A 27,474-nucleotide genomic window follows, 5' to 3' on the forward strand; every position below is an offset into this window, starting at 1 on the left:
TGTTGACGAGGTTGTAGACAGAACTTAATCCTACAAAAAAATATACTTCATAAAATATTGCATGATTACATTTGATTATAATAATATTGGGATTCAAAATGCACACAAATTTAAGGGTTGAATTTGTAGTTTTTTAATTTGATAATCTAATTACATTTTGGTACATAATTTGAGGGCCTGATGTACATTTTTATCCTATAATATATATAAGATGATAAATAAAATATAATATTACACGTGATGATTGGGTCTTAGGTAAACATAATTAAACTTTTATGTTGCTAATTCCATAACCACTGCGGGAAATGTTCACTTTTCAAATCGCTCAAAAAAATAACTTAAAAAAGTGTATTCTATTTCAAATTATCGTCGATCAATTGTGGTGGACAGAAAAACACTGGTATTTCTGATCACCTTTATTTTATTGGTGATGCACTAGTGGTCTAGTGGTAGAATAGTATCCTGCCACGGTACATTCCCGGTTGGTACAGTTTTGTTTTTTTAGAAATGTTTTATAAACTAATCTAATTATTACCAATCAGTATATGTCATATGCGAATCATTGGTCATTTTTAATATATTGAATGTTCATTTTTAAATATCATGATTTATTTTGCTTATCATTATATTTGTAGTGGTCTCTTATCTTTTGTGAAAATTCCACGTTTAATATAAGACTATCGTTTTTGTCATTAAACACCTTAAGCTATAAAATTTTGAACATTTTTTGTCATTTTGATTACTTTTCCGACGAAACTTTGTTTTAGACAAGGTTATTTTTTGTCTCATCACTTAAAAAAAATATTCGATTTTCCTTAATATCTTTCGTCGGTTGTCTTCATCTCTTAGACTCTTACTAAAGTGTGCATTTATAGACAAATTATTGTGTAATGTAGAAAGATACCAAAGATGACTTTGAACATAGGAGAGCGCACAGGTATTAAACTCTCCAAAAGGAGCTCTTTCCAGAAGGAGTTGTAGGGTCCATCCGGAAAGAGCAAGTTGCTCCATAAGGAGCTCTTTTCTTAAACGTTGACAAAAATGCACAAGAAATTTGACTAATGTGTAGACATACACCATCAGCAAACATGAATCCCTATCTCAAAATGCACAAAAAAATGCTCAAGATTGTACTACAATTAAAAACGCACCTATCACGTACGTTTTACTTTGAAAATTCCAGTCAGTCGACGAACTAACCTGCAACCAGCGACTGCAACGAAACAATTCACAAACGACAAAAATAACGTGAGCTCTGTTGTTGACGAGGTTGTAGACAGAACTTAATCCTACAAAAAAATATTCTTCCTAAAATAATGCATGATTACAATTGATTATAATAATATTTGGATTAAAAATGCACAAAAATTTAAGGGTTGAATTTTTTGTTTTTAAATTTGATAATCTAATTACATTTTGGTACATAATTTGAGGGCCGGCTGTACATTTTTATCCTATAATATATATAAGATGACAAATAAAATATAATATTACACGTGATGATTGGGTCTTAGGTACACATAATTTAACTTTTATATTGCTAATTCCATAACCACTGCGGGAAATGTTCACTTTTCCAATTGCTCTAAAAAATAGCTGCAAAAAGTGCATTTTTTTTCTAATTATCGTCGATCAATTGTGGTGGACTGAAAAACGCTGGTATTTCTGATCACCTTCACTTTATTGGTGATGCATTAGTGGTCTTGTGGTATAATAGTACCCTGCCACGGTACAGACCCGAGTTCGATTCCCGGCTGGTGCATTTTTGTTTTTTAGAAATGTTTTATGAAATAATCTAATTATAACCAATCAGTATATGTCATATGCGGATCATTAGTCATTTTTAATTTATTGAATGTTCATTTTTAAATATCATAATTTATTTTGCTTATCATCATATTTGTAGTGGTCTCTTGTCTTTTGTGAAAATTCCATGTTTAATATAAGACTATCGTTTTTATCATTAAACACCTTAAACTATAAAATTTTGAACAATTTTTGTCATTTTGAATACTTTTCCGACGAAACTTTGTTTTAGACAAGGTTATTTTTTGTCTCATCACTTAAAAAAAATATTCGATTTTCCTTAATATCTTTCGTCGGTTGTCTTCATCTCTTAGACTCTTACTAAAGTGAGCATTTAATGATAAATTATTGAGTAATGTAGAAAGATACCAAAGATGACTTTGAACATAGGAGAGCGCACAGGTATTAAACTCTCCAAAAGGAGCTCTTTCCAGAAGGAGTTGTCGGGTCCATCCGGAAAGAGCAAGTTGCTCCATAAGGAGCTCTTTTCGTAAACGTTGACAAAAATGCACAAGAAATTTGACTAATGTGTAGACATACACCATCAGCAAACATGAATCCCTATCTCAAAATGCTCAAGATTGTACTGCAATTAAAAACGCACCTATCACGTACGTTTTACTTTGAAAATTCCAGTCAGTCGACGAACTAACCTGCAACCAGCGACTACAACGAAACAATTCACATACGACAAAAATAACGTGAGCTCTGTTGTTGACGAGGTTGTAGACAGAACTTAATCCTACAAAAAAATATTCTTCCTAAAATAATGCATGATTACAATTGATTATAATAATATTGGGATTAAAAATGCGCATAAATTTAAGGGTTGAATTTTTAGTTTTTAAATTTGATAATCTAATTACATTTTGGTACATAATTTGAGGGCCGGCGGTACATTTTTATCCTATAATATATATAAGATGACAAATAAAATATAATATTACACGTGATGATTGGGTCTTAGGTACACATAATTTAACTTTTATTTTGCTAATTCCATAACCACTACGGGAAATGTTCACTTTTCCAATTGCTCTAAAAAATAGCTGCAAAAAGTGCATTTTTTTTCTAATTATCATCGATCAATTGTGGTGGACGGGAAAACGCTGGTATTTCTGATGACCTTTATTTAATTGGTGATGCACTAGTGGTCTAGTGGTAGAACAGTACCCTACCACGGTACAGACCTGGGTTTGATTCCCAGCTGGTGCATTTTTGTTTTTTTACAAATGTTTTATAAAATAATTTAATTATTATCAATCAGTATATGTCATATGCGGATCATTGGTCATTTTTAATATATTGAACGTTCATTTTTAAATATCATGATTTATTTTGCTTATCATTATATTTGTAGTGGTCTCTTGTCTTTTGTGAAAATTCCACGTTTAATATAAGACTATCGTTTTTGTCATTAAACACCTTAAACTATAAAATTTTGAACATTTTTTGTCATTTTGATAACTTTTCCGACGAAACTTTGTTTTAGACAAGGTTATTTTTGTCTCATCACTTTAAAAAAATGTTCGATTTTCCTTAATCTCTTTCGTAAGTTGTCTTCATCTCTTAGGCTCTTACTAAATGTGCATTTATAGACAAATTATTGTGTAATGTAGAAGAATATCAAAGATGACTTTGAAGATAGGAGAGCGCACAGGTATTAAACTCTCCAAAAGGAGCTCTTTCCAGACGGAGTTGTCGGGTCCATCCGGAAAGAGCAAGTTGCTCCATAAGGAGCTCTTTTCGTAAACGTTGACAAAAATGCACAAGAAATTTGACTAATGTGTAGACATACACCATCAGCAAACATGAATCCCTATCTCAAAATGTTCAAGATTGTACTGCAATTAAAAACGCACCTATCACGTACGTTTTACTTTGAAAATTCCAGTCAGTCGACGAACTAACCTGCAACCAGCGACTACAACGAAACAATTCACATACGACAAAAATAACGTGAGCTCTGTTGTTGACGAGGTTGTAGACAGAACTTAATCCTACAAAAAAATATTCTTCCTAAAATAATGCATGATTACAATTGATTATAATAATATTGGGATTAAAAATGCGCATAAATTTAAGGGTTGAATTTTTAGTTTTTAAATTTGATAATCTAATTACATTTTGGTACATAATTTGAGGGCCGACGGTACATTTTTATCCTATAATATATATAAGATGACAAATAAAATATAATATTACACGTGATGATTGGGTCTTAGGTACACATAATTTAACTTTTATTTTGCTAATTCCATAACCACTACGGGAAATGTTCACTTTTCCAATTGCTCTAAAAAATAGCTGCAAAAAGTGCATTTTTTTTCTAATTATCATCGATCAATTGTGGTGGACGGGAAAACGCTGGTATTTCTGATGACCTTTATTTAATTGGTGATGCACTAGTGGTCTAGTGGTAGAACAGTACCCTACCACGGTACAGACCTGGGTTTGATTCCCAGCTGGTGCATTTTTGTTATTTGTTTTTTTACAAATGTTTTATAAAATAATTTAATTATTATCAATCAGTATATGTCATATGCGGATCATTGGTCATTTTTAATATATTGAACGTTCATTTTTAAATATCATGATTTATTTTGCTTATCATTATATTTGTAGTGGTCTCTTGTCTTTTGTGAAAATTCCACGTTTAATATAAGACTATCGTTTTTGTCATTAAACACCTTAAACTATAAAATTTTGAACATTTTTTGTCATTTTGATAACTTTTCCGACGAAACTTTGTTTTAGACAAGGTTATTTTTGTCTCATCACTTTAAAAAAATGTTCGATTTTCCTTAATCTCTTCCGTAAGTTGTCTTCATCTCTTAGACTCTTACTAAATGTGCATTTATAGACAAATTATTGTGTAATGTAGAAGAATATCAAAGATGACTTTGAAGATAGGAGAGCGCACAGGTATTAAACTCTCCAAAAGGAGCTCTTTCCAGAAGGAGTTTTAGGGTCCATCCGGAAAGACCAAGTTGCTCCATAAGGAGCTCTTTTCGTAAACGTTGACTAAAATGCACAAGAAATTTGACTAATGTGTACACATACACCATCAGCACACATGAATCCCTATCTCAAAATGCACAAAAAAATGCTCAGGATTGTACTGCAATTAAAAACGCACCTATCACGTACGTTTTACTTTGAAAATTCCAGTCAGTCGACGAACTAACCTGCAACCAGCGACTGCAACGAAACAATTAACATACGACAAAAATAACGTGAGCTCTGTTGTTGACGAGGTTGTAGACAGAACTTAATCCTACAGATGGATTATATGAACCCAGGGGTCCGGATTATACAACCCGTATATATGTTTGAATATAAGAAATAAATAACAGAACGATGAATATTATATCAATTGAGCATAAAACACTATTACAGAGGTTCGGGACGTGTAATAACAAGACAAATGTTGTAGGAAAAGTATGAGATGTCTAATCAGGACACCGGGGGGTGTTTATTCACTCCCCGGCTGCTACGGGCCCTGGGCTCGCGGGAGGAGCCGCGGTCCGCGCCGCGGGACTCGCTCCACGCGAGGACCCGGCCCTTGGCTGAGCACGGAGCTCGGCCAATGGACCGAGCATGGGCTCGTCCAATGGACCGAGCATGGGCTCGTCCAAGCCCACATGGCCGAGCCCATGGGGCTCGGTCAAGCTCGAGGAGGTCGGCCCACGCCGACCCCCCACTGGGCCGACCCCGGGGTGGTTCGTCCTGCTCCGCGGGTGGGCACAGGGTCCGACCCGGTTCGTATTGTGTTGCTCCGCTCCGGCTCTTTGATTATTCCATCATCAGTCCCCCACTCTCGGGACTGTGAGGAGTCGTCAGCGCGAGAGAGTAAAAATGAATTTCATAATTACGGGGCCCTGAATCATGTTCCAGAAATTCACCCTTTCTCTCGTAGAATTCTTGGCGCGATAGGACTCCTAACCGGACTGGAATTCAAACCTGTATAAATTCTTATCAGTTAAGAGTCCTCATCCTACTACAACCCTTACACTTCCCCTTTAAATACCCCCTCTATCTCCCCAAACCTCCTCACATTCCCAACACCACACCTTTTCCTCTCCCCAAAATTTCCCCCCTTTTTCCCAAAAAAATGTCTTCTCTTTTTCCCCCCATTTTTTCCCCCTCCCTCCCCTATATAAAGTAGCCTTCCCTTCATTCCTCACACACACACAAAGCTCCACAAAACTGAAAAACTTTCTCCCTCTCCTCCACCAAAATTTTCCGGCCTCCTCCCGCCGCCGACCGCCGCCGACCACCGACCGCCGCCGATCTGCCAACAAGCACCCCCGGCCGACCCCAACCCCCTGCCGATGCCGACCCCACCCACGCCAACCCCGAGCCACCGCCGGCCGACCCCAGCCCCCTGAGGCCAACCCGTGCTCCCCGTGTCCTCCCTCCGTGCTTCCTTCGTCATCCCCACCTTGCTTGAGTCGGGTGAGTCTCGTGCAAACCCCCTTTTAGAGTTCCGTAGCTATCTTTTTATGAGCATAGTGCCTCTTGCCGAGGACACGCACCCGGTAGACCTACCTTTGATTTTCAGTTATTGGTCCATCCTAGACTCCATTGACTACGCGGACCTCCCGCCTAGCGATGACGAGTCTATTGACTTAGACCGGTTCCTTCTCCCGAGGTTGACCATTATTATATCGAGTACCCGTACATAGATCCGTTAGCCACACATCCCCCCTTCATGTTGACTCCCACGCCACTCCCGGACCCCTTCCCCTTGGGCCAGTATACCGTACTTGACTCCGCCATCCCCCGGGGGTTCGGGTCCTCCTTGAGGGGTCACGATATCGCCGTGGCGAAGGCCTTGGTTGGCCCCGTCAGCCGAGGTCCACATCCCCCCTCCCGGGACCACTATACTAGAGCCTCCTGGACCCAATTTCTTTGAGGTCCATGTTACATCTCTTCTCATGGGTTTAGCTTTCCCCCTTCACTCCTTTACCATCGAGCTCCTGAACTTCCATCATATATCTATGGGTCAACTAGTCCCCAACTCCCATCGGTTGGTGGTGGCTTTTATTGTTCGGTGTGTCGAGGTTGGTATCCGCCCTTACCTGGACCTTTTCCACTCTTTTTTTACCGCGACCAATTCCTCATCTAAGGAGAGCAAGGGGTACATGGCGTTCGCGGCTCGACCGGGGACGAGGATTATGGGACACGTACGGGATTTCAACAAGGGTTGGAAGCCCCGGTTCGTGTTCGTCTCTACAGGCGCGGCGATCCCTTTTGAGGTGCCTTGGGGTGGGTACTTTCGTAAGTGCCGTTGCCGGAGGCATTTTTGGGCAACACGGTTGACCTGTTAGACTCCCAGGCTCTTGTCGACCATGCGTCCTTGGTCAGGGCGGGCTTTACCCGCGACCTCCATCCTCCGCCTCCTCGTGGCGCTCCTGCCCCTCATCCAGACTCTGCGGGGGAGACCGAGGAGGAGTCTGCTAGCGATGATTCAGAGGACGACGTTATTGAGTTGCGATTCGGACATTCGACGTGTAACACCCCCCCAAACAAGGCCCAAATAAAAGCCCTAACACATGCAGATTAAACAACAAAACTAGCACAGCGGAAGATAAAACGAGAACTGGATAAAAGAAATCCAACGGGGAGTCACGCCACGTCTACCAAACACGGTAAACGCTACGGCAAACAATCTGCAAGTGTATACATCTATCCCAAAACATCTGCCTAACTACATTGGCGCACATGCCATTAAAACAAGGATAAAGGTGCTAAGCTACCAGGCACTAGACATCGTGCTCGTCTAAACATCACCTGAAAGAACACAAAGATAAACATTGGGACGGCGCCCGGTCAGCGATAATGCTGGTAACCCACCAATACCGTTAAGTATCATATATAGATAGATATAAGCTGTAAAACCATTTTCGAAACGGAATACATAAGTGTATAAGTCAAAAGCCAAGATCGACAGTCAACCCAAGACTCATCACTCACAAAAGATAACACGAGAACACATCCCAAACCACAAAGGTTAACCACAACACAAAGGAATAAGACTCACCCATTACACACGTCACAAGAAAGAGAACTCACAACCACGGCTACACAAGCCATCGTGACATCACCCATCACGAGTTGATATGCCTTCCTTATGCCCTGTTCCAACCTTATGGTTACCCCCAACCTTGTACCTTCATGCCAACCATTACCTCCAGGACCCCTCTACTTCTCAGTCCAACCTTTTCCCTCCTGGGACCGTCGTCCCCCACCAACAAACCACCAACAAGACCACCAATTCATAGTACACAAGGTACCGTACACGGCGAAATACATGCCCGGATAACACATGTTATCCCCCAATCACGTGAACCTTACTTGAAGGACACATCTCCATGATCACGTCACGGCCACCACGAGGACCGCTGCAATACCTTGGTGACTAGCGTCCCATACCACTAATCGTGCAATCCAGGTAAAGCCACACACGCACCACCACTCACACGAATCAATCAATGGATTACAACGAAGGTATGAAACAAACTCAATCAAGGGACGGGTCACAACCCAACGATAACAACGATGAATAACACAAGTTATCATCATCCAAACGAAAGGTACAAACCACACACACGCTAGCATTAAGATAATAAACTAGCATGCTTAACAACGGAGAAACTCAAGATAGTTCAAAGGAACACACAAGACACCTCTTGGTCCAACGAAACACAATGTTGAACACTTAGCACGATTTAAGACACCAAAGTCCTACATGGATACTTACCATATAGTTCTAGACATACGAAACATCAAGAAGACGCTCAAATAGTTCCACAAAAGAACAACGGGAAGTCAAAAGACCAAATACCAAGACAAACGAATCACGGGGAACAACTCCCGAACAAACACCATTGTGTACCCGCAGGTGGACCCACGGGTAGTGCCCCACCCATGGTTCCGCCCGCGGGAATGCATTCCGATAGGGCTATGTACCCGCGGGTAGGCCGGCGGGTGGTGCCCCGCCCGCCATTACGCCCGCGGGAACATTCCTGTTCCACAACAAATCCCATCGGGGATTTTCTTCTCTAAACACAAATTCAAGTCCAAAACATGCCAAATCTCACCCAATACAAAAAAAATGACTTGAACCATTGAAAATGCCAAGCAATGGCACAAAGGAACCCTAAACACAAGCTCTAGATATGCAATATCACAAGACAAATGCATAAACCCTCACATTTCATAGCAAAACATAAGTAGAATCCAAGAAATCACATATAGGTAAGCAAAATAGGTTTTGTAGAGCATGGGTTACCTCTTGTAGACCAAAAGACTTCACTTTCCACCACAACAAGCTCCCCACAAGGCTTACTTTCCAAACCCACTTCAAGATCAAACCAAAAGATCATAAAGATCCTACCTTTAAGAAAAAGACAACTAAGATTGAACCAAAAAGACAAGATAAACTTAGATCTTACACTCCTAGATGCCCAAATAGTTGAAAGGTTGAATCTTTGGAGCAAAACTTGAAATCTTGACACAGGTCTCAACTTGGCTTGGAGAATAAGCTACACTTCTTTTCTAGAGAGAAGGTAGAGCTAATTTCTAAGAATTGTAAGGAATGAAATGAAGAAGTCTTCTAGGTTAGGTTACAATACTAACTCTTGGTGAAAGGACAAGAATACCCTTACTAACCTTTAGAAAGTGTAAGGAACAAGGGAACTCCCCTCAAAGCTCAAGGTACAACACAACTTTAAGGTTGACTAGTCAAATACTAGTCCTTGAGTATTAAAAATCAGGATTTTAGGAATTAATTCCTCAAATGAAATAGGATTAATTACTCAATTAATCCATGGATTGAAATGTGGATTTTTGGGGTGTCACATCCTCTCCTCCTTCAAAGAAGCTTCGTCCCCGAAGCTTGGGCACAACGAATCAAAAGTAATCGGTGAAAGGAAACAACATTGTGACAAGAAGTTCAAGAATAACTCTTTTGGTCAAAACTCCAAAAGAACTGACAAGGATTCCAAAGCAAAGAAGTATTCCAAAGCAAGAAAGAAGGCATTTCGAATTCAAGGATTGGCAAGAGTTTAACAAACGGATAAATTGAGCATCAAGAACTCTAGCCTCAACACAACCACCGACTTCTAGACAACAACCAAGAACTAAACTTCTAACTCCAAACACCAACTATCAAGCTAGCTAAACAACAAGGCAACAAGCAACACAAGCAAGCACACAAGGCAACAACAACCTATCACCAAACTAACAACGGCTAAGAAGGAAACAACAAGGAAAAAGGCGAACGGGATTACCACAGCACAAACTAGAACTCCTCACTCTCCAACTCCTCGGCCTCTTTAGACTACTCTTCGTCTTCGTCTCTGCGGCTAGAACTGGCTTCAATCTGGTCCAACCTCTGATGCACTGCGACGAACTGCGCCTTCATACACACGAAACCCTCGGCGATCATGCTGTTCTGCTGACGAAGCAAGGTGGCAATGCGCTCCTCATGCGCCATTACATCATGCCCTCTCTTGTGCGAGCTTCATTCCTTCTCCGGCCTAGAGGCTTGAGTGAAACCACTCGTACGGCCCAACAGATAGCTCAAATAGTCACGGTACCCCTTGGTATCCGTACTAATCCAAGAATGACCACTGTACTGAGCCACTCTGGTAGCAGACAAACTCAACAACTGAGCCAACCTCTTTTCAGATAACACAACCTTCACACCTCTCACCTTAGAGGTGATCTCCAACTTATCGCCCTCCTTTGTCACAACCATGTGACGATAAAACTCTTTCACCAAACTCGGGTAAGTCTCGGCCCTTATGGCGAGAAACCCATCCAACAAACCTTGATACCTAAGCATATCCAACAAGGAACTAGGAAAAGATTCCGGATCAAAAGCTTTACCTTCAAGGACGAGGTAATGGGTATCCACCCATTCCGCTTTCCTAGCCAAACTTGACCTTCTAGGCATGATAAGAGATGACCCAAAGCACAACAAAAAGGACCCAAGGCTTCTCCTCTTCCTCCTCTCTCTCTCGCTGCTCTCTCATGCTCTCTCGCTGCTCTCTCTCTCGGCGGCACAGCTCCGGAGGCGGCGAACGACAGCGGCGACTCGGCGTCGAAGGGCGGTGGCTCGGCGACGGGCAGGTGGTGGTGGCGGGTTGCAGGTGAAGCTATGGGGAGGGGGTGGGTGCTTGGTGGTTCACGGGTAGGGAGGGAAGAAAGAGAAAGAGAGTTTGGGGATTTTAGGGATTTGAAAGAGATTGGGGAAAAAGAGATGATTTAATTTCAGGATTTTGGGTAAAGTGGAAATTTATGGGTTAAATGGAATTAAAGTTGGATAAGTTCTAAGAAAGACAATTGGCTCAAGTGGTTTAGAAGTTGGGATGACAAAAATTAGGCTTGGGTTTGAAACTCAAAGGTTATAATTAAACATTAGGTTTAGCATTTAAGCTACACAAGGAAAGGCTTAAGGTATAAATTTTTCTATTTCCAAATTCAAAGAATACTTGGAAAATTTAGGGAACTCACAAGAAATTGTTGTAAGAACAACCAAGTATAAGGATTGTGGAATTGGGCCAAATCGCAAAACATGACAAGGATGGATTACTAACTTCACAATGAAGCTTATAGACCAACTAAAGAAATCACTTAGCAAGAAGAGAGTCTACACTAAGCATCCAACGAATTACTAACAAGAAAAGCATGCCAAGAATTGCCAAGCGAAAGACAACTACGAAACACAAGGGAACACTCAAGGCAACAACGAACACGATGATCACGGAAAAACAAGGATAGGCTGGAGGAAAGGGGTTACCTGCCACTTCATCCTCCATCAAGCCCTCCGACTCAGCCTGCGAACGCGCCATCACGAAGACTCTTCCAGGTGGCCTAGCTCTGACAGCTCCGCGACTCGAACTCCCACCCGAAGCTACTCCGGCTCCCGGGGGTGGCGGCAACGCTCTCCGACCGGCTAACAGGGGGCACTCCGCGACCTTGTGACCACCAACTCCACAACGGAAACACCTAAACGCCTGGCCCTGACAACCTTAGCCTACGTGCACCTTCCCACATCTTCGACAAACAGCCGACTTAGCTTGATCCCGATGGTCCACTCTGATAGGTCCTTGAGAAGAAGATGACACTGCTCTGGCTGGAAAACTCGGTCGGGGCTTCTTGAAGGTAGAAGAACCTCCTCTCTCAACCCTCTTCCTGGCTAGCTCAAACGAACCCCTCTGAAGCTGCTGCCCGCGATACAAATCCACGGCACTCGGGTACGCATCCTTAAGGGAACTTGGCCTACTCACCGTCAACGCTTTTCGTGCCTCATAGTTCAGACAGGCAACAAAACGCTCAAACTTAGCAAGCTCCGTAGGCACAAGCATCCTTGCAAAGCGCGCCAGCTCCAAGAACTTCTTGTGGTATTCGACCACAGATAAGGATCCTTGCTGCAGATGAAGGAACTCATCAAACATGGCGGCTTGCACATGCGCTGGGTAGAACCTTTCGCGCATTCTGTCCTTGAGCGCGGTCCAATCAAACTCTGGTTCCTCAAGAAGAGCGGGGCCTTCGTGAACCCACCACAAATCCGGTTCTTGGCAGAAGTAGAACGTTGCCAGTTCTACTCTCATTTCTTCGGGGCAGCCCACCACGGTGAAGATCTTATCAAACACCTGTTGCCACTCTTCTAAGACTACAGGGTCTTCCTCGCCAGCGAAGGTTGGCGGCCGATGACCCGACACTAAACGTCCTACGTCACGGTGCCCAGCAGGAGGAGGAGGCGGCACAGCGTGATTGTTGTTCAGCAAGGTTTCACTGAGCGTCTGCATCGTCTGCGTCAGCTGATGGAGATTCTGAGCGTGCTGCTCGTTGGTCGGGGTCTCCGGGGTGCGAGCGCGGGGACGAGGAGGCATCGCAAACTCCTACAACAACAGCGAGGATACCAAAAGAGAGCAAACAAGCAAGACAGAAACCAACACACAACTCACCGTGCAACCTAGAGTCCTAAGCCTAACACTTAGCTTCTTAAGGTCGCTTAGAGGTCTCAAAACACACTTAACCACTTAGAAAGTCTAGACTTAACACTTCCTAGGCTCAAACCTAGGCTCTGATACCAACTGTAACACCCCCCCCCCCCCCAAACAAGGCCCAAATAAAAGTCCTAACACATGCAGATTAAACAACAAAACTAGCACAGCAGAAGATAAAACGAGAACTGGATAAAAGAAATCCAACGGGGTTTCACGCCACGTCTACCAAACACGGTAAACGCTACGGCAAACAATCTGCAAGTGTATACATCTATCCCAAAACATCAGCCTAACTACATTGGCGCACAGGCCATGAAAACAAGGATAAAAGTGCTAAGCTACCAGGCACTAGACATCGCGCTCGTCTAAACATCACCTGAAAGAACACAAAGATAAACATAGGGACGACGCCCGGTCAGCAATAATGCTGGTAACCCACCAATACCGTTAAGTATAATATATAGATAGATATAAGCTATAAAACCATTTTCGAAACAGAATACATAAGTATATAAGTCAAAAGCCAAGATCGACAGTCAACACAAGACTCATCACTCACAAAAGATAACACGGGAACACATCCCAAACCACAGAGGTTAACTACAACACAAAGGAATAAGACTCACCCATGGCAACACATGCCCTTGTGACTACACACGTCACAAGAAAGAGAACTCACAACCACGGCTACACAAGCCCTCGTGACATCACCCATCACGAGTTGATATGCCTTCCTTATGCCCTGTTCCAACCTTATGGCTACCCCCAACCTTGTACCTTCATGCCAACCATTACCTCCAGGACCCCTCTACTTCTTAGTCCAACATTTTCCCCCACCAACAAACCACCAACAAGACCACCAATTCATAGTACACAAGGTACCGTACACGGCGAAATACATGCCCAGATAACACATGTTATCTCCCAATCATGTGAACCTTACTCGAAGGACACAACTCCATGATCACGTCACGACCACCACGAGGACCGCTGCAATACCTTGGTGACTAGAATCCCATACCACTAATCGTGCAATCTAGGTAAAGCCACACACGCACCACCACTCACACGAGTCCATCAATGGATTACAACGAAGGTATGAAACAAACTCAATCAAGGGACGGGTCACAACCCAACGACAACAACGATGAATAACACAAGTTATCTTCAACCAAACGGAAAGTACAAACCACACACACGCTAGCATTAAGACAATAAACTAGCATGCTTAACAACGGAGAAACTCAAGATAGTTCCGAGGAACACACAAGACGCCTCTTGGTCCAACGAAACACAATGTTGAACACTTAGCACGATTCAAGACACCAAAGTCCTACATGGATACCTACCATATAGTTCTAGACATACGAAACATCAAGAAGACGCTCAAATAGTTCCACAAAAGAACAACAGGAAGTCAAAAGACCAAATACCGAGAAAAACGAATCACGGGGAACAAATCCCGAACAAACACCATTGTGTACCCCCGGGCGGACCCATGGGTAGTGCCCCACCCGTGGTTCCGCCCGCGGGAACGCATTCCCACAGGGCTATGTACCTGCGGGTAGGCCGGCGGGTGGTGCCCCGCCCGCCGTTCCGCCCGCGGGAACATTCCTGTTCCACAACAAATCCCTTCGGGGATTTTCTTCTCTAAACACAAATTCAAGTCCAAAACATGCCAAATCTCACCCAATACAACAAAATGACTTGAACCATGGAAAATGCCAAGCAATGGCACAAAGGAACCCTAAACACAAGCTCTAGATATGCAATATCACAAGACAAATGCATAAACCCTCACATTTCATAGCAAAACATAAGTAGAATCCAAGAAATCACATATAGGTAAGCAAAATAGGTTTTGTAGAGCATGGGTTACCTCTTGTAGACCAAAAGACTTCACTTTACACCACAACAAGCTCCCCACAAGGCTTACTTTCCAAACCCACTTCAAGATCAAACCAAAAGATCATAAAGATCCTACCTTTAAGAAAAAGACAACTAAGATGGAACCAAAAAGACAAGATAAACTTAGATCTTACCCTCCTAGATGCCCAAATAGGTGAAAGGTTGAATCTTTAGAGAAAAACTTGAAATCTTGACAAGGGTCTCAACTTGTCTTGGAGAATAAGCTACACTTCTTTTCTAGAGAGAAGGTAGAGCTAATTTCTAAGAATTGTAAGGAATGAAATGAAGAAGTCTTCTAGGTTAGGTTACAATACTAACTCTTGGTGAAAGGACAAGAATACCCTTACTAACCTTTAGAAAGTGTAAGGAACAAGGGAACTCCCCTCGAAGCTCAAGGTACAACACAACTTTAAGGTTGACTAGTCAAATACTAGTCCTTGAGTATTAAAAATCAGGATTTTAGGAATTTATTCCTCAAATGAAATATGATTAATTACTCAATTAATCCATGGATTGAAATGTGGATTTTTGGGGTGTCACACGACGCCTCCTCATACCAGCTCTGGTTTGTCACCTCGTCGACGTGCCTGTGTGCCTGCTCGTTTATTTTCGCTTGAAGTGCTCACTGATTTGTCGTGTTGTATAGGTATGGCTCCCCGTCGTGCCGCCCTCGCGACCCTTGTGGAGAGTTTGCAGAACCGTGGTGGCGAGGACCCGAAGCGCCGCAAGACTGGCGAGACTAGCCATGCTACCTCGGGCGTCCGGGTTCCCCCAGGTTCCAGGGTATCGCGACGCCGTGAGGCGAGGTCCGCATCTGATGTGGACCACTTGTCGGATGGTCGTCCGGCCGACCCCATCCCTCGAGCTCGATGACCACGGCGCCGCATCAGGGTGCCTTGACTGATTGGTCCATCCACCTCCCGCCTGTAGCCTCGATACTTAGCGGGGATATCCCCCCGGAGGCCCTTTTGCGCAGCCTCTTCCTGCCCCGCGACGCGGCCATGCACGAGGACCATGCCATCCTTCGCCCTTTGCTAGAGGTACGTACCCTTTTTTTTATGACGCTATGTTTCCTTGCTTCTTGTTATCTTGTCTTCTACTTATGCTTGCCCTTGTATAGACGGTTGTCCGTGCTGTCTCCATGGAGAAAGTTATAGGGAGTACTCGCGATCAGCTGGAGACCGAGACGCGGGCTCGCCACGACGTGAGTGACAAACTTGCGGCGCTGGAGGATCAGCATGATGAGTTGATTACCAGCCGGTTGCGGGAGCGTACAGTGCATCAGGTGGCCCTGAAGGAGGCTCAGGCGGCCCTAAAGGAGGCTCAGGCGGCCCTGAAGGAGGCTTCGAGGGTGGCTGTTACAGGTTACAAGGACTCCCAGGCCTTTGTCCAGGATACTCAGGCCTATATCTCTGCGCACCCCCAGTAGACCTTGACTCATCTTTTGAGCTTCCCCGCGGGGAATGAGTGTTTGGGATTGCACAGGATGGAGTTGTTCGAGGCGGGGGAATCCTCCATGCAGAGCAAGATCTATGCCAGCCTTCGTGCCAGAGATACATCCTTTGACCCCGCTACATGGGGCCTGCCCGAGGAGTTGGAGGAGGAGCCAGGTGATCCTATGGACGTGGCTGTGGGAGAGGATGGCGCGCCGCTACCGTTGGACTCGGCAGCCGACCGCTCGTCGAGTGCAGACTTCGCAGCCGACCTTCTTCGCTTTGCAGGCATGGATGCCCCCCCAGCAGGAGACTCAAGCTGACTTGGGTGGTGATGACGGTGCCCGCGAGGCTACGCAGTCTTGATGTCCTTTCGTGTTGGCGACCCCTTATCTTTATTTAGTTGCTTGCATAGACTATCTCTTTTGTTTTGTTTAGACTGGTGTTATCTCGTTGCTCGGGTTGTCGCCCATACGCTACTTTTGTTTATTTTGCTCGCTCCAGACTTGATGGCTTCGTCATGACGTTGTTTGCTATGACACTGCTCTTCTATTTCGTCGTATACTTCTGTCTGTTTTACTTGCGCATTTATCTTGATTGCTCCTCGTCACGACTCGTCTCATGTCCGCCCCTGCGGGAAAAAAGAATTTTGGTAACGCGAGAGTTTAGCTGGCCCGCCATCGCAGGATAGGCCGACCTACCTGGGTCGGCCGGTCGACCCCTCGGGGTCTGCTGCTGGGTTGCCCGTTCGGCGGTGAGTGAGGTCGGACCTCGTACCGCCTCTGGGGTGTTGGGGTTGCGTTACGCCCGTCCAGCGATCGGTGAGGCCGGACCTCATATCGCCCCTAGGACGTCTTAGCGATTCTTGGGACGGAGTCCAATGACTCGCTTCCCGAATCCTTCCGTTTGGCGGTAGGCGAGGACGGACCTCGTACCACCCCTAGGGCATTGAGGTTGCGTTACGCCCGTCCGGCGATAGGTGAGGTCGGACCTCATATCGTCCCTAGGACGTCTTAGCGATTCTTGGGACGAAGTCCAATGACTCGTGTCCCAAATCCGTCCGTTCGACTGTAGGCGAGGCCGGAGCTCGTACCGCCCCTAGGGCGTACGTTACGTCTGATGTGGTCGCCGGGCTCTATGCATACGCGACCGTCGCGTTCGAACTCTCTAGCGCGCATGCCCTTCGGAGAGCCGGTTTTACGCCGACCCTACCTGTGCCGGCCGGCCTCAAGACCTGGCCAACCCCGTGTCGGCCGACCTCGGGTAGGTCAGTCTTGGGGTGCCCGGGCGCCCGACTCTGTGTGTGTCCAAGCTTGTCCCCAAGTCGGGACAGGATAATTTGTTCAAAAAACTTCATTATTCCATTGCGAATGTAAACAAACGTTATTATGGGAAACCTGGCCTTTTATTGGGGAGGGGACAGGCCATACAAATGAATTTCTATTGGTAAAACTTCAACAAGTGCTCCGTGTTCAACACCCTGTCTACCACCTTGCCTGATGTGGTCCTTAGCTTGTAGCTGCCTGGTCGTACTACGGCCTCAATAACATACGGTCCCTCCCATTTCTTTGCAAATTTGCCTCCGTCTTGGGGTCGGCTCGCCTCCCTCCTTCGAAGGACATAGTCGCCAACCTGGAAGTAACGGGGTCGGACTCGGTTGTCATGGTAAGTTTTTGTTTGACGCTGGTAATTTTCGGCGCAGACCATGGCCTCCTCCCTTCTGTCGTCGATGACGTGGAGGTCGGTGGCGTGGTGTTGCTCGTTGAGGTCGGGGTCGTATATTGCAACCCGATAGGACGGTATCACAGCTTCGGTGGGAGCCCGTGCTTTGAACCCGTATGCGAGCGCGAATGGTGTCTCCCCGGTGGCCCTTCTTGGGGTAGTGCGGTATGCCCATAGGACGGTGTCCAGCTCTTCTACCCATGTTCCTCCAGCTGCGTCCAGGTTCTTTTTTATGCCGTCGACTATAGTTCTGTTGGTGTTCTTCACCTGCCCATTTGCCTGTGGGTACGCCACCACCACGCGGGTGTGTTTTATGTACCATTGGTCGCAGAATGCCTTAAATTCTTTGCTTTCAAACTGGTGCCCATTGTCGGAGATGATTTGCATAGGGACCCCAAAACGGTACAAAATGTTCATCCGTATGAACTCCGTGCACCGGGTGCTCGTGATGGTGGCGAGGGGCTCCACCTGCACCCACTTTATAAAATAGTCTATGGCGACTATTATGTATTTCCTCTTCGCGGACCCCATGGGTAGGGCCCCGACGATGTCGATCCCCCACCGTGAGAACGGGATTACCATGCTGATAGGCGTGTAGCTAGTCGCTGGCCGTCCCGGCTCTGCGTGAAAGTGTTGGCAGGTCCGGCACCCCCGGGCGTACTCTACGCATTCCTTGGCCATGTTTGGCCCAAAGTACCCCTGCAATAGGGCCCTCCTCGCCATGGCAAAGGCTCCTTGGTGTGCAGCGCAAGTGCCTTCATGTATCTCCTCTTTGACGGACTTGGCTTCGTCCGGGTATAGGCATCGGAGGAGGACGCCGTTGTAGGACCTTTTGTAAAGGGTGTCTCCAAGGAGGACGTATGTTGGTGATCTCCTCTTGACCGCCTTGGTGGCTGCCTTGTCTGCTGGCAGGGTACCTGTTCTCTTATACTCAAAATGAGGTGGTCTAACTAGCATTGGGACCGCGTATGTATGGGGAGGATAGGGTAGGCCTCCAGGATGGACCTCTGGAGGTCCTCAATCCGTGCTATCCTGGAGACATGCTCCGGGGTGCCGAGGCCGAGCTTGGAGAGCAAGTCTGCGTCCCCGTTTTGACTTCGGGGTACCTGCAAAATTTCGTAGAGGGTCAATTGACCGAGGACCTGGTGTACCACATCGCGGTATCTCCTCATTCTCTCCTCGTTGGCCTCGAATTCACCATTCACCTGTCCGACCACCAGTTGGGAGTCGCACCGCACCCTTATTTTGGAGGCCCTCAGACCCAATGCCAGCCTGAGGCCACCCAGTAGCGCCTCGTATTCGGCCTCATTGTCGGACAACTTAAAGTGGAAACGAAGGGCGTAGTAGGCCCGGAACCCTTCCGTGGTTACGAGGACCACTCCTCCGCCACACCCTTTGGGGCCGGACGAGCCATCCGTGGACAGGGTCCACCAATCTTCCTCATCGCTCTGATATGAACCTAATCCAAGATTCAAATAAGATGGAGTATTATCCCAAGAGTGCTCTCAAAGTAAAGATAGAGATGGATCAAAATACCTTAAACCTCACGAGAAACCCTTTGTCTCGAATCCTCAAAGACTTGGAAGAATCCCATGTAGCTTCAAGTACCTTGATGTTGCAATCTTCAATCAACTAGAGTCGGATCTAGTTTCCTTCGATTCAAGAATGAGTCCATGAACCTAAATCTAAGGTTGAAGAAAGTAAGATTGATTCGAATCCACGAATCAATTTGCTAGTCGAGTCCACGACTAGCCACTAATTGAGTCCACAATTAGCCATAAGGTTTCTTGCACAAGTGTAAAGAAAAACTTAAGAATTTTATTGAATTAAAGCCTCCCCGAAACTGATATGGATGTGCCCTATTTATAGGTATAAGGCAGCATTGTAATCTAAATACAATGGGAAAAAGAGTCCTAAACCTAATCTAGAAAACAAGTAAATAGAGTTTTATTTAGAAAAGGATTTAAGGAATCCTTTCTAAATACAACTAGTGTTTTCTCTTTTATGCCAAACAATTTAAATTAATGATGACCAAAAATAATAGGGCTGATTTGGGCCTAATTTAATCACCAAAATCAGCACTTAAACAATTATAAAAAGCCTTGAAATCTTCTTCATCTTTTGCAAATGGGCTTGACTTGGATTTCCACCATATTTGAATATCACCAATGAAGAGTTGTCTTAATCGTTTAGACTTGGGCCTTGTGATTGGCCGAATTGGTACTCTTGATGGATCTTCATTATGTTGGGCCGCATCATCCTCACCTTCTTGAAAATGATTTGACCTCGAATCTTGTAAGCATTGACTTCAATCCATGATATCACTTGAAATGGGCCACAATAATACTTTCCTCTATCGAATGGAATTATTATTGGGCTTTCTTGTTTCTTCCACCAATGATTCTTTAAGGATGTAGTTATGGGCCTTGTGATGAGCCCACTATAGACCCTTATTGGATTCCATGTGTACTGGTTCTTATTACGCTCCGGGCTAGTTCGGCGGCCTCGCGAGCGGTGCACTCGACTATGAAGTCGGCGAGCGCCTGCCCCTTGATCGCTGGTCGAGGCTTAAACTGGACATCATATTGGCTCAATCGCATGGACCACTTGACCAACCTGCTTGCCGACCCTGAGGCCCTTAATACTGCCTCGAGGGGTTGGTTGGTGAGGACCCATACGGGGTGTGCTTGGAAGTAATACCCGAGCTTCTTGGTCGTGGCGTCCACGGCGAAGATTGTTTTCTCCGTGGGTGAGTAACTGAGCTCGGCGCCTTGGAGGGCTCTGCTCACGTAGTACACTGGGCGCTGGGTTCCCGCGTCATCCCGGACCAGTACGGAGCTGATCGTGGCCTACGAGATGCCCAAGTACAGATACAAAACCTCCTCTTTCTCCGGTTTAGCCAGGGGGGGTAGCGCCATGAGGTACGTCTTGAGGTCCTCGAAGGCCCTCTGGCATTTGTCTGACCACTCGAACCCTTGGTTCTTCTTGAGGACCCCGAAAAACGGCAAGGACCTCTCGGTCGACCTTGAGAGGAATCGGCCGAGAGCTGCCAGCCGACCATTGATGCGCTGGACCTCGCGGAAGGACCTCGGAGGTTCCATCTCCAGGATGGCCTTGACTTTTTCGGGATTGGATTCAATACACCTCTTTGAGACCATGTACCCCAAGAACTTCCCTCCGTGTACCCCAAAAGTGCATTTCTTGGGGTTCAATCATAAATCAAAATGCCTTATAATGGAAAATACCTCGATCAAGTCGGCTATGTGTAGGTCGGCCTCCGTGCTTTTCATGATCATGTCGTCCACATAGGCCTGCAAATTCCGGCCGAGGACCTTCTTGAACACCTTGGCCACCATTCTTGTGTACGTGGCTCCCGAGTTTTTGAGCCCGAACGCCATGACCCGATAGCAAAAGACCCCTTCGGGGGTGGTGAACGCCGTCTTTTCTTCGTCATCCTCGTGCATGAAAATTTGGTAGTACCCCCGGAAGGCGTGTAGGAAGCTCATGAGTGCGCATCACGGTGTTTCGTCCACCAGCTGGTCTATGTTGGGTAGTGGGAAGGGGTTCATGGGGCATACCTTGTTGAGGTCCGTGTAGTCCACACACATTCTCCACGTGGTTTGTTTGGGTGCGAGGACAACGTTTGCAAGCCATGCTGGTTATGTGACCTCCCTGATGTGCCCGATTTCAAGGAGGGTGTCGACCTCCTTCTTCACGAACTCTCGTCTATCTGCCGCGAGGTAGCGCTTCCTTTGTTGGACAGGCTCGGCTTTGGGGTCCACCGCCAGTTTGTGCGTGATGACCTCCCGACTGAGGCCCGGCATGTCTTCGGGACCCCAAGCGAACACGTCTTTATAGCTGCGGATGACCTCGACAATCTGACCTTGAAGGTCGGCCGGGAGGCCTGTGCCCACCTACACCATCCTATCAGGTCGGCTGAGGTCCAGGATGACCTCTTCCGTCTCCACCACGGGTTCGGCGCGGGGCCGCTTCTCTTCTTCCCTGAGTGCCCTCTCGGTTACTGTGTGTACCTAGAGGTCCTTCCTCATTATTTGGCGGCAGGCCTTCATGTAGCAACTCCGGCTAATCTTCTGGTCTCCTCTCGCGCTGCCCACTCCGGTGGGAGTAGGGAATTTGAGGCAAAGGTGCTCCTTGGAGATGACGCACCTGAGGTCCTCCAAAGCAGGTCTGCCGAGGATGATGTTGTGGGCGCAGCTGATCTTTACCACCACGAACTTTACCTCCCATGTCTTGACTTGCGGTGGGGTGCCGATCTGTGCCTTGAGGGTGACGGATCCCTCTGTTTCAATGGAATCTCCGGTGAAGCCGGATAGCGGGGTCCGAACCTGGGAAAGCTGCTTCCTGGATAGCCCGAGTTGCGTGAAGGTGTCATAATACATGACATTCACAGAGCTCCCCGTATCTACCAGTACTCGGTGGACAATGATGTCGTTAATGTCCAAGCTGATTACCAATGCGTCCCGGTGGGGTAGGGGGCCATCCGGGAGGTCGTCGTCAGTGAAAGTTATGGGCTCCCTGCGTGTCCTCTTCGCATGGGGCTCTCTGACGACTTCCCCAACGTACAGGCTCCGCGCCCACTTCTTCCTCTCGGCGGCTGTGTCTCCTCCCTCCGGGCCGCCGAAGATGACATGGATGACCTTCTTCTTTGGTGGGCTGACTGGCTCGATCTCCTCGTCCTCCGTTAGTTGGCCAAGCTCTCTCTTGCGCGGGGCAGAGGTAGAGGGCCCAGCGCCATCCGTCTTCTTTCGGGTGTTGTCAGGGCCTTTAGCGTGGTCCTGCCCGGACCTCTTCACGTACTGCCCCAGGTACCCTCGTTGAATGAGCTCCTCAATCTGCCTCTTGAGGACCATACATTCGTCGGTGTCATGCCCACGTTGCCGATGGATGCGGCAGTACTTCTTCGGGTCGGCCTTGGGGGAGATCTTTAAGCACTCCTCGGCGAACGACACGATGCCCAAGTCCTCTGCATGGTCCAGGATGACGCTTACAGATTGTATCAACGGGGTTAGGTGCCGTAGCGGGGCTAGATGGGGACCCCGGTCACGTCGCGACCGCGGAGGGGGGGGGGGGGGTGGGGCGGCAATCCTCTTGATGCTGAGAAGCCCTGTCGCCTTGTACGCGGCCTTCCTCCTCCTCCTTCTTCCTCCTCTCTGCTGCCTCTGTGTTGGCGTACCGCGCGGCGCGGTCCATCAATTCTGTGTACGTCTTCGGCTCATTCCGAACAAGGTCACTGTGGAAAGGACCCGACTTGAGGTTGTTGGTGAAAAATGGGATGGCGGACCTTTCGTCAAAATTTGTCACCCCCATAGCTTCGTTCTTCCACTTACTCAGGTACTCCGCCAAAGACTCCGACTTATCTTGCTTTAGGTAACATAGGTCGGCGAACTGCTTCCGCCGTTGTATGCTGCCCGCGAAGTGCGACATGAACTTCTTGGTCAGGACCGCAAAAGTGGGAATGGAATCCTCCGGGAGGGACCCGAACCAATCCTGGTCCTGCCCATCCAGAGTCGTGCAGAAACCGTGAGACATGATGGCGTCATTAACGCTTGTCATCATCATGACCGCCTTGTACCTATTGAGGTGGTCCCGCGGGTCCGTCGCCCCCGTGAAGGGTTTGATGGTCGGGAATCGAAAGTCCCAAGGTGGGGGCTCGGCCTTGATGGCCCCCGTGAAGGGTGTGGCCAAGGCGTCCCGGGGCTCCGGTGACTCGTCGCGCGCCTCCATCTTACGCTGCAACTCGCGGATCTATCGACACAACTGTTCCATCTCTTCACGCTGGGTGCTGGAGGTTGACCTTTGGTCTCCCTCGAGTTTTCCACTGGTGGGGCCGGCTCCCGCGGCCTCGGGACATGGGGTTCGTGGCTCCAGGACCTCTATGAGCACGATGACTCCTCCTGCCTGACGTGTGTGGCAGGCCCCGACCCTAGGCGGTCTCGCGCTGGTGCACGTGGGCCCAATCGCCCGAGCGCGGAGGTGGTCCTCGCTGGCCGCGTTCGCCTTTTCTCTCGCTGCTCGTGTCGGCCTCGGGTGGCTTCCGCCCCATCGCGTCTCTCAGAAGGACGTGGTGAATTGACTTCCCCCTCAGCCAGCGCTGCGGGTTCCCGGGGTGCGCGAGTGCTGAGGTCATTGCGCACCCTCGGAGGGGGCGGAGGTGGGGTTGCTGGGTCACCCCGGCGTAGCCCCGCCGCGACGCGGTTGAGCGCGTTCGCCGCCTGCTCCAGTATGGCGGCATCTTGTTGGGAGGTCGGGACCTGCGGTGGCGCGGGTGGCGCTGTCCCACCGAGAGGGCGATTGTTGGTGAGACGACCATGGAGGTCCTCCACGGCCCCCTGCTGACTCCCGTTGATCTGATTGCGGAGGTCTTCCTCGGCCCCCACGGACATGGCCTGTCAGCTCGCCACGATCCCGTTGGGGCGGTTAACGAGGGCGAGGTCGCATGGGTTACGCGAGCCCTGCGAGTTGTGGGTGTTCGACCCGGATCTTGCCATTGTTGTCAATGAAGGGTAATAGGGAGAGCGCTTAAGCTTGTACAACCGCTCTCAACAAGAGCACCAATGATGGATTATATGAACCCGGGGGTCCGGATTATACAACCCGTATATATGCTTGAATATAAGAAATAAATAACAAGACAAATGTTGTAGGAAAAGTATGAGATGTCTAATCAGGACACCGGGGGGTGTTTATATACTCCCCGGCTGCTACGGGCCCTAGCCCGCAGGAGGAGCTGCGGTCCGCGCTGTGGGACTCGCTCCACGCGAGGACCCGGCCCTTGATTGAGCACGGAGCTCGGCCAATGGGCCGAGCTCGGGGAGGTCGGCCCACGCCGACCCACCACTGGGCCGACCCCGGGGTGGTTCGTCCTGCTCCGCGGGTGGGCACGGGGTCTGACCCGGTTCGTATTGTGTTGCTCCGCTCCGGCTCCGTGATTATTCCATCATCCTACAAAAAATATTTTTCCTAAAATAATGCATGATTACAATTGAGTACAATAATATTGGGATTCAAAATGCACATAAATTTAAGGGTTGAATTTTTAGTTTTTAAATTTGATAATATAATTACATATTGGTACATAACTTGAGGGCCGACTGTACATTTTTATCCTATAATATATATAAGATGACAAATAAAATATAATATTATACGTGATGATTGGGTCTTAGGTACACATAATTTAACTTTTATGTTGCTAATTCCTTAACCACTGCGGGAAATGTTCACTTTTCCAATCGCTCTAAAAAATAGCTGCAAAAAGTGCATTTTTTTCCAAATTATCCTGGCTGGTGCATTTTTGTTTTTTAGAAATGTTTTATGAACTAATCTAATTATAACCAATCAGTATATGTCATATGCGGATTATTGGTCATTTTTAATATATTGAACGTTTATTTTTAAATATCATGATTTATTTTGCTTATCATTATATTTGTAGTGGTCTCTTGTCTTTTGTGAAAATTCCACGTTTAATATAAGACTATCGTTTTTGTCATTAAGCACCTTAAACTATAAAATTATGAACATTTTTTGTCATTTTGATAACTTTACCGACGAAACTTTATTTTAGACAAGGTTATTTTTGTCTCATCACTTTAAAAAAAATATTCGATTTTCCTTAATCTCTTTCGTCGGTTGTCTTCATCTCTTAGACTCTTACTGAAGTGTGCATTTATAGACAAATTATTGTGTAATGTAGATGAATACCAAAGATGACTTTGAAGATAGGAGAGCGCGAAGGTATTAAACTCTCCAAAAGGAGCTCTTTCCATAAGGAGTTTTAGGTCCATCCGGAAAGAGCAAGTTACTCCATAAGGAGCTCTTTTCGTAAACATTGACTAAAATGCACAAGAAATTTGACTAATGTTTACACATACACCATCAGCACACATGAATCCCTATCTCAAAATGCACAAAAAAAATGCTCAAGAGTGCACTGCAATTAAAAACGCACCTATCACGTACATTTTACTTCGAAAATTCCAGTCAGTCGACGAACTAACCTGCAACCAGCGACTGCAACGAAACAATTAACATACGACAAAAATAACGTGAGCTCTGTTGTTGACGAGGTTGTAGACAGAACTTAATCCTATAAAAAATATTCTTCCTAAAATTATGCATGATTACAACTGATTATAATAATATTGGGATTCAAAATGCACATAAATTTAAGGGATGAATTTTTAGTTTTAAAATTTGACAATCTAATTACATTTTGGTACATAATTTGAGGGCCGACTGTACATTTTTATCCTATAATATATATAAGATGACAAATAAAATATAATATTACACGTGATGATTCGGTCTTAGGTACACATAATTTAACTTTTATGTTGCTAATTCCATAACCGCTGCGGGAAGTGTTCACTTTTCCAATCTCTCTAAAAAATAGCGGCAAAAATTCCTTTTTTTATTCAAATTATCGTCGATCAATTGTGGTGGACGGAAAAACGCTGGTATTTCTGATCACCTTTATTTTATTGGTGATGCACTAGTGGTCTATTGGTAGAATAGTACCCTGCCACGGTCCAAACCTGGGTTCAATTCTCGGTTGGTGTATTTTTGTATTTTAGAAATGTTTTATAAAGTAATCTAATTATAACCAATCAGTATATGTCATATGCGGATCATTGGTCATTTTTAATATATTGAATGTTCATTTTTAAATATCATGATTTATTTTGCTTATCATTATATTTGTAGTGGTCTCTTGTCTTTTGTGAAAATTCCACGTTTAATATAAGACTATCGTTTTTGTCAATAAACACCTTAAACTATAAAATTATGAACATTTTTTGTCATTTTGATAACTTTTTCGATGAAACTTTGTTTTAGACAAGGTTATTTTTGTCTCATCACTTTAAAAAAATATTCGATTTTCCTTAATCTCTTTCGTCGGTTGTCTTCATCTCTTAGACTCTTACTGAAGTGTGCATTTATAGACAAATTATTATTTAATGTAGAAGAATACCAAAGATAACTTTGAAGATAGGAGAGCACACATGTATTAAACTCTCCATAAGGAGCTCTTTTCAGAAGGAGTTTTAGGGTCCATTCGGAAAGAGCAAGTTGCTCCATAGGGAGCTCTTTTCGTAAACGTTGACTAAAATGCACAAGAAATTTGACTAATGTGTACACATACACCATCAGCACACATGAATCCCTATCTAAAAATGCACAAAAAAATGCTCAAGATTGTACTGCATTTAAAAACGCACCTATCACGTACGTTTTACTTTGAAAATTCCAGTCAGTCGTCGAACCAACTTGCAACCAGCGACTGCAACGAAACAATTAACATACGACAAAAATAACGTGAACTCTGTGGTTGACGAGGTTGTATACAGAACTTAATCCTACAAAAAATATTCTTCCTAAAATAATGCATGATTACAATTGATTATAATAATATTGGGATTCAAAATGGAAATAAATTTAAGGGTTGAATTTTTAGTTTTTAAATTTGATAATCTAATAACATTTTGGAACATAATTTGAGGGCCGGCTGTACATTTTTATCCTATAATATATATATGATGACAAATAAAATATAATAT

At 45.8% G+C, this 27,474-nt stretch overlaps 2 non-coding genes across 2 annotated transcripts; both read left to right on the plus strand.

The window, feature by feature from the left end:
- Positions 1-2,950: 2,950 nt before the first annotated feature.
- TRNAG-ACC lies at positions 2,951-3,021 on the plus strand. Its single transcript has one exon. It is a non-coding gene; the product is annotated as a tRNA-Gly (tRNA).
- Positions 3,022-4,208: 1,187 nt separating this feature from the next.
- Positions 4,209-4,279, plus strand: TRNAG-ACC. Its single transcript has one exon. It is a non-coding gene; the product is annotated as a tRNA-Gly (tRNA).
- The last annotated feature ends 23,195 nt before the right edge of the window (positions 4,280-27,474 follow it).

The sequence above is a fragment of the Ipomoea nil genome, unplaced genomic scaffold (genome assembly GCF_001879475.1).
Source record: "Ipomoea nil cultivar Tokyo-kokei standard unplaced genomic scaffold, Asagao_1.1 scaffold3226, whole genome shotgun sequence".
NCBI lineage: Eukaryota > Viridiplantae > Streptophyta > Magnoliopsida > Solanales > Convolvulaceae > Ipomoea > Ipomoea nil.